The sequence below is a fragment of the Bicyclus anynana genome, chromosome 1, assembly GCF_947172395.1.
Source record: "Bicyclus anynana chromosome 1, ilBicAnyn1.1, whole genome shotgun sequence".
Lineage (NCBI taxonomy): Eukaryota > Metazoa > Arthropoda > Insecta > Lepidoptera > Nymphalidae > Bicyclus > Bicyclus anynana.
In genome coordinates, this window is record NC_069083.1 from 11,660,846 (window position 1) to 11,680,897 (window position 20,052).

Consider the following 20,052-nt stretch of genomic DNA (forward strand, 5'->3'; position numbering starts at 1 on the left):
TACTACGCAACTGTAGATACGGATATTTAAATTGAACAAAAGCCTAAATAATGGACCACCAAATTATGTTTAACAATTTATAACTTAATTACAAGACGGGTTCTTGGAGCCGGGTCGAAATGTTCAAGAAATCTTATACCTTAAGAGGCTGAAATTGAAAGACGTAAATACTGTTATTTAAATAAAAGCTTACAAAACAGTAACTGGTATGCTATTAAAATATCATGTTATAATAATTTTATTATCATTTTCACCCGTCTTTCAGTTCCAATGTTCAGTACAGATTTTTGCTCATAATGTAAATAAAGCAATTTAACAGACTGAAAAGAATCGAAAGGCGATTCGTAGTTTTTTTTAATAAACTAACTCTTATTTTCAAGCGAATGGGAGAAAATTAGGTGAATAATTTCAAAGTTTAGTTTACACACCTGCCACCTAGAATTGAGCCAGTTAACTCAATAGATGACACATCAAAATATGTTACTAGTGCTTTCTACTTCACCTTCATAATTTAAAGTACTCATGTATTTTACCTACACTTTCTTAACTCCAAGGGCGTTATTTGACATAGAGAATATTAAGCAGGCACTTTACCTAGAGTGCACTACCGTGACGATGTACAATATTGCTTATACTCATGAAATAATGATACAGGGGGTACATTTTTTATAATGATGATTTAAGATGAAAGACACAACATTGTAGTAGGTACTAGCACGTCATACGAGTAGGTACATAATATTATGTAAAATGTACCTACGGTGTATTATCAGTGACTCAGCCCTGAGGTTCGTTTGTGTTGTATGTTTCGGGTCATGATAATTTTGGATCAAGTTGTGCAAAAGACTATTAAATACTAAATCTTTATCTATTTTTTGGCTCGTGGGAGGCTTTGTGGCCAAGTTATCTAGCGTTCCGGTATGATGTTGTGTAGAAACCGAAAGAATTGTGGATTTCATCCTACTCCTAACAAGTTAACCCGCTTCCATCTTAGATAGCATCATCACTTACCATCAGGTGAGATTGTAGTCAAAGGTCTTGTAGAGAATAAAAATAAAACATTGTCATTAGCAGCCCGGTGTTGAAAATTTGGTGGTTGGTTGGTTAATGGTTACATCTGTGTGCCATAAGCACATTAAACAGTCAGTGCCGGTAATAATATCATCATTTATGTTTAAATTAAGAATTATGTCTAACAATGTGCCACCCTGTATAAACAGCCATAGATTTTACTAAATAAAGCCTAAATAGGTCAATGGTAAAGAGGCTGGACTTATCACTGAGATGTCGTGGTTCGATCCCCTCCCGCTTGACTATAGTCGTACCCACCTTTTACGAGTAAGAGCGGGGGCACACGATGCGTTGCGGCTTCGGTGCGGCGGCGGTGCGGTGCCGAAGCGGTGTCGATGCGTCATCTTACATAGAAATATCTGTGGCATCACAGGATGCACTCCGGTGCCGCACCGGACTTGCAACCACCGAGATGAGTTGAGGAGGGGTGAATGCGTCCCGACGTCGGAGCGGCACCGCTCAGTTGTTTATACGTCACAACTTTACCTTATTAACAGATTTTCTAACGCTGCTACAGCGCCTCTGCGACATTATTTATCTCTGTCTTATTTTTTAACCGACTTCAAAAAAAGGAAGAGGTTCAATTCGAGTCTGTTTTTTTCCCCGATTAATAACAATGCATTAATCCATTCTATATTAAATTAAAACAAACGTTTATGTTGCTCTTACCACTGAACAGAATTACGAGTAAAGTCATGCCGCCAGTCTGTACGGATATCCGTACAAAGAACTTCCATTAACCGGGTAAAATGTAATATTTTACGTTAACACCTTTCATTTGAATGCTAAACCTCACCTTTTATACGGATATTTATTACTCCCTACCATAATATCTACATTGGATATTAAACTCACAAGCATGCGATACACAATATATCTTTTTAAGGTTCCTTAGTCCACAAAGAACCCTAATAATTTCGTCATGTACATTATCATCATGTCTGTCCGTTCGTCCGTCTGTCCGGAGTTTAGAGCAGAAAACTGAAATTTAGCATAAGTATGAACATTAAAAATGTCAACAAAGCTGTTAAATAAGTTGACCTACCTCTACAAGTAATGTAGCGATGATTTTTTTTCCACTCGTTTAACTCATAGTGACGGGTATAGTTGGATAGGTCTTATAATAAGTAAATTATTGTGGGTCTTAAAACACTATTTTTCGATTAAGCGATTCGTTTGTAACGTTTTAAGTGCTAATTTTTGTTAGAGTCAAGTGTAACCTCTTTAGTAGGATATATTACAACAACTATTTAAAGAGTTCGTCGTCATCATTATCAATCCATATTCACTCACTACTGAGCTCGAGTCTCCTGTCAGAATGAGAGGGGTTAGGCCAATAGTTCACCACGCTGGCCCAATGCGGATTGGCAGACTTCACACACGCAGAGAATTAAGAAAATTCAATGGTATGCAGATTTCCTCACGATGGTTTTCCTTTACCGTTTGAGACACGTGGTATTCAATTTCTTAAAATGCACACAACTAAAAAGTTGAAGATGCATGCCTCGGACCGAATTCGAACCCACGCTCTCCGGAATCGGAGGCAGGGGTTATATCCACTGGGCTATATCAGTAAATTTTCTTAATTCTCTGCGTGTGTGAAGTCTGCCGATCCGCATTGGACCAGCGTGGTGGACTATTGGCCTAACCCCTCTCATTCTGAGAGACTCGAGCTCAGCAGCGAGCCGAATATGGGCTGATAATGATGAATGATGATGATGATAATTTTAAATATAAAGAAATCGCAGTCAAAGACTAACTTGTCGATGAAAAACAAAACTGAAAATAAAACGACTATTGTTTCAGCAGCGACTCATCGCGGCTCAATCAAACGCTTGGGATCAAGGAAGTCATTTAATGAAACTGGCGGGTGAAATTACAAAAAAACTTTCTACCCGAGAAATTTTTAATAAAGCAGTGCAATAAAAACTTGATCAAAAGAGAAATTTTGCGAAGTAATTATTCCACAATAAAGTAAGGATTACAAAAAAATGGAACAAAAACAGTTGAGCTACGAGTCTAGATACTCATAGTTTTGAATGATTTTTTTAATGTACCGTACCTACTGTTTCAAATGCTTTTTAGGGTTCTGTAGCGAAATGGCAAAAACGGAACCACAGCCACTTTATTCCGAAACTATATGAGCTATACTGACGAAACTTGGTGAGTAGATGATTCCGTGAACCGTTTTAAGATTTATTCAAACCTTCTTACTCTAAATACTAATAAAACAAATTTTATATGCTTTTCAATAAACAACAATACACAACTTGACAATTATTTTAGCTTAAAAATTCACAACATTCACAACATAGTCAACATTGTTCTTGTCCTCTTATAGATCAAGTTTCTTCAACCAAGTATTTGGGGGTCATTATTGACCAGAATTTATCATGGTACCCCCAAATCGAGTTATTTGCCAAGAAAGTACAAAAGTTGACTTGGATTTTTAAAAAGCTCAGATTTAGATTATGATATTAGAGTCAGAAATGCTGTCGACGTCTAAAGGGGGATCATCATAGCTGCCGCCATCGTCAGCACCAGCATCTCCATCCTCTTCTTACTCATCTAAAAATTCCAAACGACTTGGAAAGAAATTTTAATCTTCACTGTAAGATTCTATATCGTTTTCAGAAACATCGCCATATTCTCGAGTGCCTCCTGAATCACCTATGTTCTTGTCCGTTATAACTGTAAGCTAATATATTAGCTTATTATATTAGCCTTGTAAAAGTGTTTTATAATATATTTTATAAATATTCAAACAAAATTCTATCTAAAAAATATAAACAAAACTAGTCAAATAATACAAACAAGACTTTTACTTTTCCACTTTCCAATCTAAATAATTGATTGTAAAAATTAACACCATTTATGACTATCCACACAGCAATGAGTCTCACACGTTATAATAATCCATAAAGTATTTCAAACGGAATGCACTTTGAGCGCTCTAATAACAACTTGTTAAAGTAAAAAGGATGAAGTCCGCAAACTTCGATCATGAGAAGCAATATCGAACTCTCAAGTACCGATTCACAATATCTACTTACTTATTATATTCTCTTTTATTCTTGTCTTTAGATCTGAACATTTATTACTGTCTTATTGCTTGTGGAGTGCCCCGGGCCGTGCGGGGGCAGTGTCAACAACGGGTTATTATGTTGAGACTGGCGAAAATTGAACGAGAAAAGACTGCGCAGTGGTGCCAAAAGCTAACGTTTACTTTATAAACAAATTTCGCAAATTGTTGTTTAGCGCTATTGATGTTATTATTTTAGTTAAAAGCAACTTTGTGTGTTGAGTTTATTGTTGCTAACCGACTAACCGACTTTTGAAAATGGTGCATTTTTTTTGCTTTTTTACTTATGTTTACTTAAAAAAATATTTTTGTTTATTTACAAATAGCGGACGCCCGCGACTTAGTCCGCGTGGAATTTAGTTTTTCGCAAATCCTTTGTGAACCATGGCTTTTTCCGGGATAAAAAGTAGCCTATGTGTTAGTTCAGGCTGCAATATATCTCAATACCAAATTTCAGCTAATTCGGTTCAGTAGTCGAGAGTAACAAACATTCATAGCATCAAAATCATCAGTTTTCGCAAATCTCGGGTAACCATGATTTATTCAGGATAAAAAGTAGCCTATGTTAATCCAGAGTAAAATATATTTCCATTCCAAATTTCAGCCAAATCGCTTCAGTAGTATTGGTGTTAAAGAGTAACAAGCATCCAAACATACATCCAAACATCCATACAAACTTTCGCGTTTATAATATTAGTAGGATTATTATATTTAGACAATACGATTAAAAAATGTTTTTAAATATAAACACCAACTTACTAATGGAAAATTCACAAATTCAAACCCTCAGTTTTTTAAGGTCATTTAATTGGGTGTTTTTCCAGAAAAGACGCGATTGTATACAAGAAACAGAAATTAAAACAACTTTCGTACGTTTTCGTTTCTTTATTAACGTTTGTTAACAGTATGATATCTCAAAACTACAAAATGGCTTTAAGCTCTCAATACCAAATGAAAATATTATGGTAAACACCAGTTTAATTTGTCTAAGACATGATAAATTTTTAAATCGCTAATTACTTTTTGCTAATAATATGTTATATTCATATTATTAAATAATTATTTTAATGGAAATGTGTGTATTGCACCCAGGAATATAATTCTGGAGACGAATAAACTTTAGACCTACCTACGCAATACCTGAATTATTCACTCGTAGCCAATTCAAGGGAATATTGAACTGGCATGCCGCTGTAATAATACGATAAGCAAACAACAATAAACGGATAGAGATACGACTTATTTGTTGGGTTTAAAAGCGTCGGAGCAAAAAAGAATTCCCGATGTTATGGCATAATGCGTATAAAGGTACATTTGGAGGGGATTTATGAAGGAGGCCTCGGTTGGTTTATGATGACAATGCCGCCACTGAGCGCCGGGAGCGCCACCTCATTTCCTCACCGAAAGTTATAAAAACATATTGAAAACGAGATTCTCGCAGAGTAGGACCTAGCGAATGATATCTTGTTTGTGATTTGCCTCTTTTTATGCACGCTCGCGAAGAATTATCGTATTTCAGAGGGGAAAAAAATGCTTTGAAACAAAAGTTGCAAAGCAAATTATGAATCCTTTCATATTTTGACCTTTTCACCCTTTTACTACGATGTTGTTTAGTTATTAGATTCGGGGTGAAATTGCGGTGAATATTTGGCACGACGTTAGCCAACGGGGTTGTACATTCATCGTCTTCCTACATAACTTGGTCGCAGTAGAGTCATACATAAGTTAGCAATCAACGAATAAAAAATAAATAAACTATTTTGTACAGAGCAACGTCTGTTGATTCTGATAATAACCAAACTCCAGAATGGTGATTAATGTTCATGCTCGGTACATCTCTACTTGATCACATCATATATGAGGAGATCTGTTAAAGAACCAAAATTACTAATATAGTTGACAAAGTTATTGAGTCGCAAAGCTAATTCGGGGAAACATCGCACCGTGTTGGTTGACTCTCATTAGACGGACCAACGTTTGAAACTGGACAATTTTCAGCGACTTTTTAAATTTTTTTAAATATTAGTCAGCCTTTTCAATAATCCAATATTCCCTTGAACCTCGAATCATTGGTAAAGACCATATTAGAACGGGGATGGTGACAAGGTTTCAATATATTGAATTTTATGAAACATCCAGGTAAATAAGGTCAATATTAACTATTTATAAAATAATTTACTAACAAAGATTGACTGGATGTTTGCAAAATAAATAAGATTATAAAGTTTCATGAATGTTCATACATTTTTAGATTCCTACATTAAACGTGATATTTTTCAATATATGCACTACAAACATAAACGGACAAATAACAAACATATTTGTAAGTTTGTTTGAACGACCATACAAATCTAACGATCAGCGAATCAACGACGTCATTAATTTGTGCCATTTTGTATGGGCGTTTTTCAGGGATCCGTGGTAGTGCCGCAAATATAACCATTTAAATCCCTGTAGCTCCGAAAGTAATTATTGTAGATATCCTGTTACTTTTAGAATATTGCTTTACTATTAGCATTTACGAATTTATATACAATTCAAAAAACTGTCATCATCTGTAAACTGTACGACCACAGAACAACGGGCGGGCATCGAACCCATTACCTCTCGGTATTCAGTTTAATCCCTTAACAATGAAGCTGAAGCTATTGAGGTTTATATAGTCCTTTAGTTATATACGTTATCCTTCTCATATGTTACTCGAAGTTATATCCGCGGTAGCCTTTTACTTAACTAGTTAGCGTTACTCTTCATTAACTTGACTCTTCTAGTAACTCTTAACGCTAATTAATGTACCTAAATTTACAATTCAATGAACTGTATTTACTTTGATGTACATTAAAAGCTAGCTATCCTTGAAGCCTGAATTCACCTTTTACGTAAGTATTAATCAATTTTTAAATATCACTAATTTAAGATTTTTTTAAACATCCTATATTTTTGGTAGAAAAGACATACTTTATAGCCTCAATAGCTCAGTGATAAGAGCCGGACTCATCACTGAGAGGTGGTGATTCGATCCCCGAACGCTTGACTATTGTATTACTAATTCCTTACACAGTCTTTTCAATTGAAGGTGAACGGGAATATTGGTCATATTTAAAAAGAAAGAAATGTTCTTTATTAAAGTAGAAAAGAAAGAATCACTAAAACTTCAAAGTTAAATTTTTTCATACAGTCTGTAAAGATTGGCACAATTCACAGAATAACTTAAAAAGTCAAATAAAAATTAAAAGTAAATTTTTTATTAAAATTTTAATTAAAAGTAAATTATTACAGTCGAGTAATGTAAATTAAGTAACTAATTTAATATAAAAACTGATAGCTTATAAAATATTCTCACAACAAAGTTAATAGTGAGACACATGCCTTTCTCTTTAAAACATACTTGACTAATTTATATAGGACAGAAGACGTAGCTGCTATAAAGCGCCCGGAAAACAAAGGTCCCGTAACGCGAGCGTCACTCGTGTGAAAGCTCACAAGTTGCTGTTATCTGTTGAGGGTTCTGTGTACCCTGTGTAGGGAAAGATTGTCTTGTCAAGAGCTCAGTGCGACGCGCCCCGCGGATCTGGGCGGACGCTACGACGTAGCACATCGCCCGTACCTCGTAGCACTCGTAGCGGCCCTGAAAAGTTTTTACTCTACGTGTGTTTCCCCTATGATTAAAATCGAATGAATTTTCATAATCAATACCTAATAATACGTTTCATAAAGTTTTATTACGACTCATTTAAAGTGTATGCAATGGAATCGCATTTATGTGGAATTTTTGAGTGAAAAATTGGTAAGTATTCATTTTGAAATAAATATTTATTGTTTATTTTTTTTATAACAATGATTTTGGTTTTTATAATAACAGAACATATTATTTTTCAAAAGATTTTATTTTTTAACTTTTATTCAAATTACTGATTTGTGTATCAACGAATTGACAACTAGTATTGTTTTTCTAAATTACCTTAAAACCAATAAACACCCTTTCCGTTTTTTTACAAAATAAATACGTATCAGTGCACGGACACAATCCGAACTACAAAGAAATTTACTCCAATGACAGCTTTGTCGGGACATCCCAATTTTCTTTTAGGGTGCTTTGTTTTCAGCTTATACCTACGGCTTTTGTCTAAATCACTTTATGTTACCAGTTCGTCGAAGATAAAAGGAAAATAATTAGTCTTAATGGCGGGGAAGCTCTTTGTGCTTACTTTTAGAGACAACTAAATTTTTATTACGTAGTATTGGATAAATGCTTACGCGATAATACGTATTGAAACGGACGTCGTGATTTTTTTAATAGAAAGAGTTATACGTAATAGTAAAGATAATATATGGTATACACAATATTAAGATATAAATACACATAATAATATGTATGTACATTTTTGACGACCTCCGTGGCGCAGTGGTATGCGCTGTGGATTTACAAAACGGAGGTCCTGGGTTCGATACCGGAACTGCTTACCACACTACCGGCAAATACGTACGACCAAGCGATTTAGCGTTCCGGTTCAATGTCGTCTTGAGACCGAAAGGGGTGTCGATTTCATCTTCCTCATAATATCACTTACCATCAGGTTAGATCGTAGTCAAGGTCTTGCAAAGAATAAAAAAAAATATGTACAATGAATAAATGATGATGATGATTTTAGAATAAAAAAAATCCATGTTTTCCTATTAAAATCTACCAAAAGTCACAATATTTTTCTTGCGGATATATGCTTAACTAGGTTCGAGCCAATTCGGCTTCCTAATTATGGGCTTGTTCACGCAACGCGCTGGCATACTCCGACAATAGTTGTTAAAGAGGTTTTCATTTCAATTTTATGAGAATTCACGAGTATTAAAAGTGATATTTATGCTTAGTAGTTAGTTTGATATCAATTCCAAGTGTTCCTGGAACTTTAATGAAAAAATGGCGGTCTATATTGATAAGACTTGATAATAATTGACTTGTTCATTTATAAAAAAATACAACCGACTTCAAAACCTAAAAACGTACCCACTAAACTAAAAAGTGAAAAATAACATCATAATATGTTCTACCTGCTGATCAGTATGAAGGCGGTGCTAAGCCGGTGATGTATTAATTCAAGCCATGTGAGAATATCTTATAGATTTAGATTTGGCAGACAGTGTTGTTTCATGTGGTCCTGTCAGAAATGGCTTAAATTAAGACAACACCGGCTAAGCACCGCCTTCATACTGATCAGCAGGTAGAACATATTATCATGTTATTTTTCACTTTTTAGTTTAGTGGGTACGTTTTTAGGTTTTGAAGTCGGTTGTATTTTTTTATGAAAATTTTTATTATTTTTCCATTTTTAGTGTAAAATTTCATCTCAAATGAATACATCAGACCCCTAATGACAGTTACAACCCATCTTGGTACAAAATTCTCAGCAATACAAATAAATCAAGCCCAAGCACAAGGTAGCTACCGTAAACCGTTAAGGGATTCCCTTAATTGACCTTGATCTTCATCATCAGACCCCTAATAACAGACACAACTCATCTAGGACCAAAGTTCTCAGCAATACGAATAAATCAAGGCCAAACACAAGGTAGTTACTGTAAACTGTTAAGGAGTTCCCTTAATTGTCCTTGGTCTTCATCACCAAACCCCTAAATGACAGTCACAACCTATCTATGTGGAAAGTTCTCATTAATACAAATTAATCAAGCCCAAACACAAGGTAACTGCTGTAAATCGCCGAGGAGTTCCCTCGTCTGTTTTATGGCTCCATCATCAGATCGATCGATCATTAAACCTTCATAAAATTGTAGTGTTTAAAAGTACTAAATGGAAAAGTATACGAACACACTAGACACCCATATAATTTTCGAAAGTTCCCCTCAACTTCTCCAGGATTCCATCATCAGATCTTGACATGATGACAATGGGACCAAATGGGGACTATACCGTTTCAAACAAAAAAGAATTTTTGAAATCGGTCCACGCGTCTTTGAGTAATCGGTGTACATACATAAAAAAAAAAAAAAATACCGACCGAATTAAGAACCTCCTCCTTTTTGAAGTCGGTTAATAACTAAAAACAACTATTAAAAGATATATTTTTAACGTATTTACGACGAATTTTGGAGTATTAGTTCGTAAACATAATGATCAGATACATAAAGTATGTGATCAGTATCAGTAGGTATATTTATATATCTAATACTCCAGACCTAATTTCAACATTAAATTTCAACATCCCCTGGTATATAGAACCCTATAGGAAAGTAAACATTTTACGCAATTTAGCAGCTCTTTGAAAGCAAAACCAACACGGAATCAATATGCATATAAAAATATGCGAATTCCTTTTGGTTTAAACCTAGATTGAATAATTCAATTGGGATGAAATTGAAATCAGTTTGGTATTCTGATCGATTTCGATTTTATGCTTTCTACTTATATTAAACTTGTAGAATGAATCATTAAAAATTGTCCTGTTGTTGAACACATATTTTGAAAGCCGGGGAAACTCAAAATAATTAATTAAATAAATAAGATATCCCCCTCCCATTATTTCAAAAGAAAATAGGAGCAGAAACAACGACCTCCGTGGCGCAGTGGTAGGCGCGGTGGATTTACAAAACGGAGGTCCTGGGTTCGATCCCAGGCTGGTCCGATGGAGATTTTCTTAATTGGTCCAGGTCTGGCTGGTGGGAGGCTTCGGCCGCGGTTAGTTACCACCCTACCGACAAAGACGTACCGCCAAGCGATTTAGCGTTCCAGTACGATGTCGTGTAGAAACCAAAAAGGGGATTTTCATCCTTCTCCTAACAAATTAGCCCGTTTCCATCTTAGACTGCATCATCACTTACCATCAGGTGAGATTGTAGTCAAGGGCTAATTTGTAAATTAAAAAAAAAACAATATTCCAGCTCATTGCGGTCGAACTTAAACCTCTGGATGTTGATTTACCGTAAAGCTATTTCGAATTATTAGTCTCAATTAAATGACAAATATAAAAAAAATCAAGGCTATATAATTTATTTTTGCATTTCTACATAAAGAATCATACGAAACTAACATAACAAATATAAATTAAATAAATTAGCCAATTGCGAAAAAAGTGCGGATTAATTTCGTACAAGTTTTAAAACAATGAAGTAACATCACTAAAGTTCACAAACTATGGAAGCGCATCGAACATTGCTCTAACGAAAGGATAATCTGGATTGAGGTACATTTACTTTGCCGTTCGAAAACTGTATGAGGAACATTGATATAGGTAGCTGTCAGTTTACCAACTCCTAATAAGTTGGTTGGGAATTCCAGTCATTTGGTCCATAAAGAGCCACATTTCAAACAACACAAAAATTCGATATGGGAAAGTTAAAATCCAAAAAAAAGCACATTAAAATCTACAAATATACCCATTTTCAAAACACCCAAAAAACTTTCAATGCAAAACTAACAAATGATTGGATCAAGACACATTGGACATTTACAGTTTAAATATAATTTTCTTTACTAATGTTAATAGTAACATATTATCATTGACATCAATATATCTATATCTTATGGATATTGCATTTTTTGTCATTCACTTTTTACGACAAATAATGGCTAATTTTCAAAGCGATTTTATCCAATACAGCTTTCATCTTTATCGAATTAAATACCTTAAATACATTACTGATTTAATGTAGATCTATATGGCACTTCAAAGCATATGATTTAAATGAATATTTTCGATGATATTGCAGATTTAAAAATTTCGGGACGTAGCGTTTTTGGCGGTACCGGCCAGCCGGGACGGCGGCGGGAGCGTGCCTATAAATAGCGCGTTAGTATCAGCATTGCATCCGTGCGAAGCCGGGGCGGGTCGCTAGTACACCAATATTTCATAGCGGGACACTTAATCCGAACCAAAGGTTTTATATACTATAAATTGATAATAATATTAACCCTGTGCCTCGGAAAGTATAATATTAAGCCGTCGATCATTAGAATCAAACATTAAGAACCTAATCGTAATTCCGCCAACCCATTTTCATATTTTGTTTGTGTGTCCTGTTTTTAAATTGTTCCAAATATTTTTTTCTCAACCTTTTTAAACCCGCATCGAAGCAGCGTAGTAGGTTTAACTTAAGTATTTTTTTTAATTGTACAAAGTTTTCGCTAACATATCGTATCTACCTGTCTGAATTGTATCATCATCATCATATCAGCCGATGGACGTCCACTGCAGGACGTAGGCCTCTTGTAGGAACTACATCACGATCTTGAACCGCTTGCATCCAGGGAATTCCTGCGACTCGCTTGATGTCGTCAATCCATCTGGTGGGGGGTCGACCAACACTGCGCTTTTTAGTGCGGGTTCGCCATTGCAGCACATTGGGACCCTAATGTCTATCGGCTCTTCAAATTATGTGCCCCGTCTATAGCCACTTCAGCTTCGCGACTCGTTGAGCTATGTCGGTGACTTTGGTTCCTCTGTGGATCTCCTCATTTCTGTTTCGATGACACAGAGATTCCATTGCCCGCTTTGTGACTCTGAGCCTTATAATGAGGCCCATAGTCAGCGATCAAGTCTCGGAACCATAGATCACTGGTGACCTAGGTAACTAGACGTAAAATATCATATTTTCAAAACCTAACTCTGGTGGTGCAGTTCCATTTTAAGGGTACCTAACTCTGGTGGTGCAGTTTCATTCATTGTTATCAAAAGTTACTATTACTACTTACTAGTACACATTTAAAATACATTCGAGCCGTCAAAGTTATCGCAATGTTTCGTGTCGAGGATAGTTGGACTCCATTTTGAAAAGTTTATAAAACACCGTCTTTTTCATTGAATAAGTTTTAACAGTATTTTAAATTGCATTTATACACCGACTGCGCTGTAAAAATATGCCTTTCAATCATGTTTTTAAATGTATTACAGTTCTATAGTACTTAATACATTCATGCTCACATACTTAAGTTGAATAGAGAACCTTCTTTTTTGTATCTGGTTAAAAATACATTCTTTTAAACCATTTTGGCTAGCGCAATATAGTAAAAGTCGCGTTATATAAAAAATCGTTATGACTTGTCATCAGAAGTAACATCAGCCGTTTGACATCCACTGCTGGACATACACTATCAGTAGAGACTTGCCACAGCCCTAAACCACCTGCGTCCAACTAATCCCTGTAAATTGCTTGATATGATAATCAATTCATCTAGTGATGGGTGGACCAACACGGATTGTCGTCAGAGGTAACTACAACTAAACGCTATAATATAATGATAAACTCAATATCATCATATCAGCCGTTGGACATCCCCTGCTGGACATAGATCATTTGTAGAGATTTAACACGATCCTAAGCCTACTGAATCCAACTACTCTATGCGTCTTGCTTGAAGGCTGTCAGTACCTTCTGGTGGGTGGACCTACAAGGATTATCGTCAAAGTAACTCCAGCTAAGCTCTAGAATATATTATGAAACTCACCATATCAGCCGTTGGACGTTCAATACTGGACATAAGCCATTTGTACCACCGCGATTCTAAACCGCCTGCATCCAAGAACTTGCATATGTACTTTATCAGTACCGTTAATTCTTTTACAGATCTTCTCATTTTTTTGATCTTAATTTTTGATCTTATAACAAAGCCCTGAGCTTTCTTATGAGGCCCATAGAGAAAACCTACTAGCTTATAATTGTAAAACGTTTAACTAAGAATGTAGTGGAACCTACACTAGTACAGACACGATAATTGATATTTATAAGATACAGCGAACCGTCCATCCAATCCAAGAGTGTCTGGAAAATTGATGATTGCATGATTGAATGATGATTGATGTAATACATTTACGTTGTGGACGGAAGCGTCCGCTACTTTGCAATATTACGATAATACTAGAAAAAATAGTAATAGTAAATATCTGAACATTTTCTTTCAAGAAATCTTTGAGATAAACTTTTTAATTCTTACAACTTCACTCATTTCCTTTCATCCCGGATTAGTTACTTGTAATAAGATTTGACTTCGCAGCTCTGCTATCAAAGTTTCTGCAGCAGAACGAAAACTCGTTAAGTAATTACTTTCTATTCGACTGTGAATATTTTTAGGATGGATTTTGAAAATCTAAGCAAAAATACTGATTTATTTATTAAATACAGCGGCTCCCTGCAACCTGCTTGATATTCTCGGCCCAGCTAGTGGGGGTCGACCAACACTGCGCTTTCCGTTGCTTGGTCGCCATTCTAGCACCTTGGGACCCAACGCTGGATACTGGCGGCTCGAGACCGTTGTTATTGGAAGTCCATTCAACAGGCATATGTCCAGCAGTGGACGTCTAACGCTGATAATGATGATAATGACGACGATTTTATTCATTGACAAGTTGGCTGGTGGGAGCCTTCGGCCGTGGTTAGTTACCACCCTACCGGCAAAGACGTACCCTAATACCGTCCGCAATGTTTAATACAAATGTAAATTAACCCGGCTACCTGCATTGAAGCAGCGTGGTTGTTCTAAGTTCCAATTCCTTATTCCAATAAGGTAAATAGACATGACTCTCCCAATATCGATAAAATACAATGTTTCAGTATGTTAGCTGTGCCAAGTTAGCGTGCATTTTGGTACACACTTGGTACATTGTAACACACCAGATGTTATGATGCCATGTATACGTAAGACACTTGAAGTGATCACATGATAAAGTATCTTCTTTCTCTCTCTCTCTTCTTATCTCCTTTTAACTATTAAAGATATTCTTATACCGTCGTTTATGATCTTTGAACGTTTCTTTTATATAATGTGCTTAGAACACCCTCGTTCTACAAAGCATCGAGTCATTAACAGGATCGCTGGTGTCACAACTTATTATCGTTTAATTTATGACCACACATTACCGCTCAAGGCGCCATCGTGCCCCGCGGGGAATCCCCGAGTATAAATAAATCCGCCGAAACTTCAAATGATGAACATCGTCTGCTCATTACACCCGCGGCGCTCGGCATGTGCAGTCGTTAATTCGCCGCACACAACATAAACTGTTTATTGTTTCTATTAACTGGTCGACAAAGTAATTTAGTTGAGGGTATAATATAAATTTATGTCTTTATTACAGCTTTCTCTTGACATGGTAATTAATATAGTTGCTATAATTTTCATACTTAAAAGGATGAGTGTTTTAGCTTAACTTCGGATTAAAAATAATATTAGGCTGAATATAATTCTAGTAAAAAATTTATCAATCCGTGATATTTAGTTTTTATTTATGGATAACACGCACATTTATGAATCATTATAGTGTCAATTAAGTTTACTGATATCAACAATGCATTCTAATTTAATTAAACTGTACTTACTTCACTTAAATTAAAATTTGTCGTAATTAATTTAAGGATTTTTGCAATTAAGCAAATTTCTCCCCCAAGAATAGACACGAATTTTAAATTCAAGCAGCTGTCCCGCTAGGTCCCGTATTAAATGGAGACATATTTGACATATTTCTATTCGCTTTAACAGCCTGCCAGCAAAGGAAACTGTACTTTATGCCCCATTGTTTTAGGTTTTATTTCTGCAACTAACGCAAATCTAACTAAAATTACCCAGTCACGGAAAAACAAACCGTAAGGTCGGGCACCTAACATCTATTACCTGCCTGACATGACGAATCCTTGCAGTTTAGACGCCGAGATAACAGCCGAAGTAGTTTCTGTTGCGTAGGTAGTAGGGTTTACTTTGATTTGTGCGGCTAAGTGGAAGATTACCTAGACATGCAGACGAAGATAAGCGCTGAGTCGTTATAGAGGTTGTCGTGGACCCTCAAAATATAAACATCGTCCAGATGTTGCAGATAAGCGGAAAGAGCTTTTTGCCCTAATGGCAGATTACTTTAGTCGAATATGCTCCTATCTGTCCCCTGCGATCCTATAGAGTATTGAAAAGCCGTTTGAGCTCACATTTCAATAATGATTACATTATCATTGTATTTTGAAATAAAATTGTCATTGTCTCGAAATGTTTCCTGATCGAAATGACACTTTAATTCCTTTCATAATGCTTTTTATAGAGTGCTTTCAATAAGCTACAAACTTAAGTATCTGAAGTTACTACAAAGCCGCATTGCTATTATTTTATTATTTACTATCTGACGCCGCGCGGTTTCACCCGCGTAGTTCCCGTTCCCACAGGAATACGGGGACAATATATAGCCTATAGCCTTCCTCGATATATGGGCTATCTAACACTGAGAGAATTTTTCAAATCGGACCAGTAGTTCCTGAGATTAGCGCATTCAATCAAACAAACAAACAAACTCTTCAGCTTTATAATATTAGTATAGATTATACTTATATTACTCTTTGCTACAATCTCAACCAGAGTTATTTGAGAATTTCAATTTTAATTTTCAAATCTAGTAAAGTACAACAAACTTTTATGATTATCATAATTACTAACAGCCTATTTGAACGCCCCACTACAGGGCCGTGCCTTACAGGAGAGGAGATATTTTACTCTACTAGTACTACTCTACTAGTATATATTTTAATGGTCACTCTGCTTAATAGCCTTTCAGACAATAACCATGTAATCATAACCTCAACATAAATTAAAGAAAAACTTCTGAATAAGCTTTCATTACAACATAACTAGAACGTTTCAATAAAACTTTGTACCTACCGACCGTACGAAAACCGAATTTAACAACGTCCACAATTTTCATAAGTAAACTTTAACTTGGGGCAAAGAACAAGTAAACACCGCTAACAAATTCAAACACAAAATAACAATTAAAATACAATTCCAATGTTGTTTATTTATGATCAACGTGTAAAATTCATCGCCACTTCGAGCTTGTTAAAACGTATAACGAAAATTTTGCCCGACCTCGGCGCTTATAAATATTAATATTTCCTATCTCAGCTGTTAATTACCCAGACAACTACGGGTGAACTCCGCCCTGTATTCATTAGGCCAAACCTAATTAGCAGGCAAACCCGGGCAACTTGGGGAGGAAACTCTTTGACGAGATCTATTAGCATTATCTCGTTCGCTATTAGACGGTGTTGTTTAGATGTTTGTCATAAACAGATCTCTACTACAAGTTATAAATGAAAATTATGTTCATTTAATTTTAACCCTTAACTGTAGTCGTGGGTTCATGTTGAATCTTTGAACAAGTGTAAAAAAACAGGGCGTGTGCCCCTGGGCTCCTACGAATAGGTACCTGCTTAAAATACACCGATGGATGTTTAGCAGAACGGAGAGTGCAGTGGAAGTCAATCGGCTGATATAATAATGATGATGATGATGAAGTTAACAAAGGTATTATTTTTGTAATGAAAATTTAAACCTGCCATTTGAATAAACATAATTTCAACAATATCACTTTAATGGAATAAAAATAAAATTTATCAAACAATCACAACAGAACAATGTTTGTTAAACAATAATAAAACGCGAAATGAGGCGCCATAAATTTTATAAACAAAATCGCCCCTCAGAGAAACGAAATGTAAAACGGGTTCAAAATGTTCCACGGAAAAGATCCGGACAACAAAATCCGCAATTGTGACATCCCCAGAAGGTTGTCTCATAGCGTCTGTCTAAGCGCTATCACATTATAATAATGAAATTTTGTTGAACAATTTAAATTCAATGTGGAAATTTATTTGTTTTTTTTTTCACTTTCAATTATTGCTTGGGGTGTGCATCATCATTCTTTGAATATCATTTGAATATTTCAAAGCGAATTTTTTCATAGAATTCCTTGAATGATGTGAAGCTTTTATAAGCGTTATTCACGCAGTAAGTGGAGAGGTATTCGAATGTCTCGAAGAAAAGAGATTTGATAAAAGTTACTCAAAATTTCGAGCCTTGCTTCAATCTTTTTGTAGTGTTAACGATGTTGACAAAATACAGCATTAGAGTAACGTACAATGTTTAGTAGGTAAGTAAAATTTAGCTTTGCTATGTAATTATATTTATGCTCAGCGAGTCGCGAAGCTGAAGTGGCAGTGAGCCGATGGACGTTGGGGTCCCAAGGTGCTGGAATGGCGACCCCGCACCGAAAAGCGCAGTGTTGGTCGACCCCCCAATAGGTGGACCGAAGACATCAAGCGGGTTGCAGGGAGCCGCTGGATGCTGGCAGCTGGAGACCGTTTTGTTTGGAAGTCCATGCCTATGTCCAGCAGTGGACGTCCATCGGCTGACAATGATGATGATGATGATGTAATTATAACTTTCAAGCAAAAGCAGCTCAACTGATGTTAAGTGGGGAACGATCGATTATTTATTAGTGTAACATTTAATTACATATGTGCGAACTTCACTTAGTCATACAGTTTCTTTAGTTTCGTGGCTGTAGGTACTAAGATTACTCGACTGTACCTATGATTACTCGGTCGACCACAATGACATAGGGCTTTATTATATGCACATAAAAAATGAATTTGAAGTTTTTATTTAGCAGAATAGCCAATAAGTTTTGAATTATTAAGAAAAAATTACTTACTAAACTACTACTAAAAAATCACGTTTTATTATTGCGTAGTATTTTTTTAATCGTCCTTTAATCGCCTAATCTTGTTAAGAAATCTGGCGAATATAGGTGTTAAATTATTACGAAATGGGATGAGATTATTTGTACGCAAACAACCAGTGTCCGCTTATTAGACGCGCCCCAAGTAATAAAAACATATCCTTATTACACCGTGCCCGGCCCCAAAGGAAAACAGAAATTTAAATTCTGACACAGACGATTTTTACTTTGTTGAAACAATAATATTGCGCCTTAACGACGCATGACTTTTTATGTATTTGTATTCGTAAAATCGTTTAAAAATGATTAAATTATGATCATTTTTAAACGATTTTACGGGCAACGAGGAAAACAAAGAGTACTATTTACTAGATAATGTATTTTTTAACACCTCAATTTTTTAGTTGACAATTCAACATCAATTTTGAAAATTTTATTGAATGAAATTAATTTGATTCATAATTATTTCACGTAAAGATTATTAAGTTACTATAAACTTTTCTTTGGTAGACTGTTTTTTTTAAGTTGTGTTACAATAAAACGAATATAATATACTATTTGCATCAAAATAAAGTGGAACTACCTACCTACCTGTCAAAAGAAGGTAATTTTAGTCTTTTTTTACCAAACTTGATCTGATATTATTAATCATCTGTAAAAAAAGAAAGAATCTCTAACTAGCGGACGTCCGCGACTTCGTCCTCGTGGAATTCAGTTGTTCACAAATCCCACGGTAACCATTTTCTGGGATTTTTCCGGGATGGTAAAGTAAAGCCTTTGTGTTAATCCAGAGTAAAATCTATTTCCATTCCAAATTTCAGCTAAGTCGCTTCTTGGAGGTAGCAGGCCGCAGAGTGAAGGAGGAACAAACATACACACTTACACACACACACACTTACGCAAAAAGTTTCGCCTTTATAATATTAGTGTGTAAGCTACTATGGTAAACGAAGTTAATTTTTTTACCTGACTGCGCCTGAAGGAGGCTAATGGTTTTTTAAAAAAGGTATTTAGGGTAATTTTAGTATGTTCTATATTATTTTGTTTAAAGTTCAAACTCACCTATAACCACGGAGTAATTTATCATTGTGGATACGGATAAAGCCGCACTCTATACAAAAATAACATTTGGGTTGGAAACAATAAAATTCCTGAACGTCCAAATTACCTAAAAAAACTGGCAGCACTCTGTTATTTCCATGTCTATCTTGTCATGCAATTTTAAACAGAATTGCATTTAGATTGCCAACTGCCTGTTACCATTTACACATACGTAGATACCTACACATATAAGTTGTATACTTTTTGTTACAATTTAATTGGGAATATGCAAATTGATTAAAAATTGGACGTTTTAAAGTTGGTATTCCGATACATAAATGTACTACATCCTATAAA

General features: G+C 35.5%; 1 protein-coding gene across 1 annotated transcript in view; it reads left to right on the forward strand.

Annotated features, from left to right (window-relative positions):
- The first annotated feature begins 7,716 nt into the window (after positions 1-7,716).
- LOC112053092 (lachesin-like) overlaps positions 7,717-20,052 on the forward strand; it is a 105,256-nt gene continuing 92,920 nt past the window's right edge. Inside the window, exon 1 of the mRNA XM_024092380.2 lies at positions 7,717-7,940. The gene's annotated coding sequence lies outside the window, so the exon portion shown is untranslated. The remainder of the gene's footprint in view (positions 7,941-20,052) is intronic.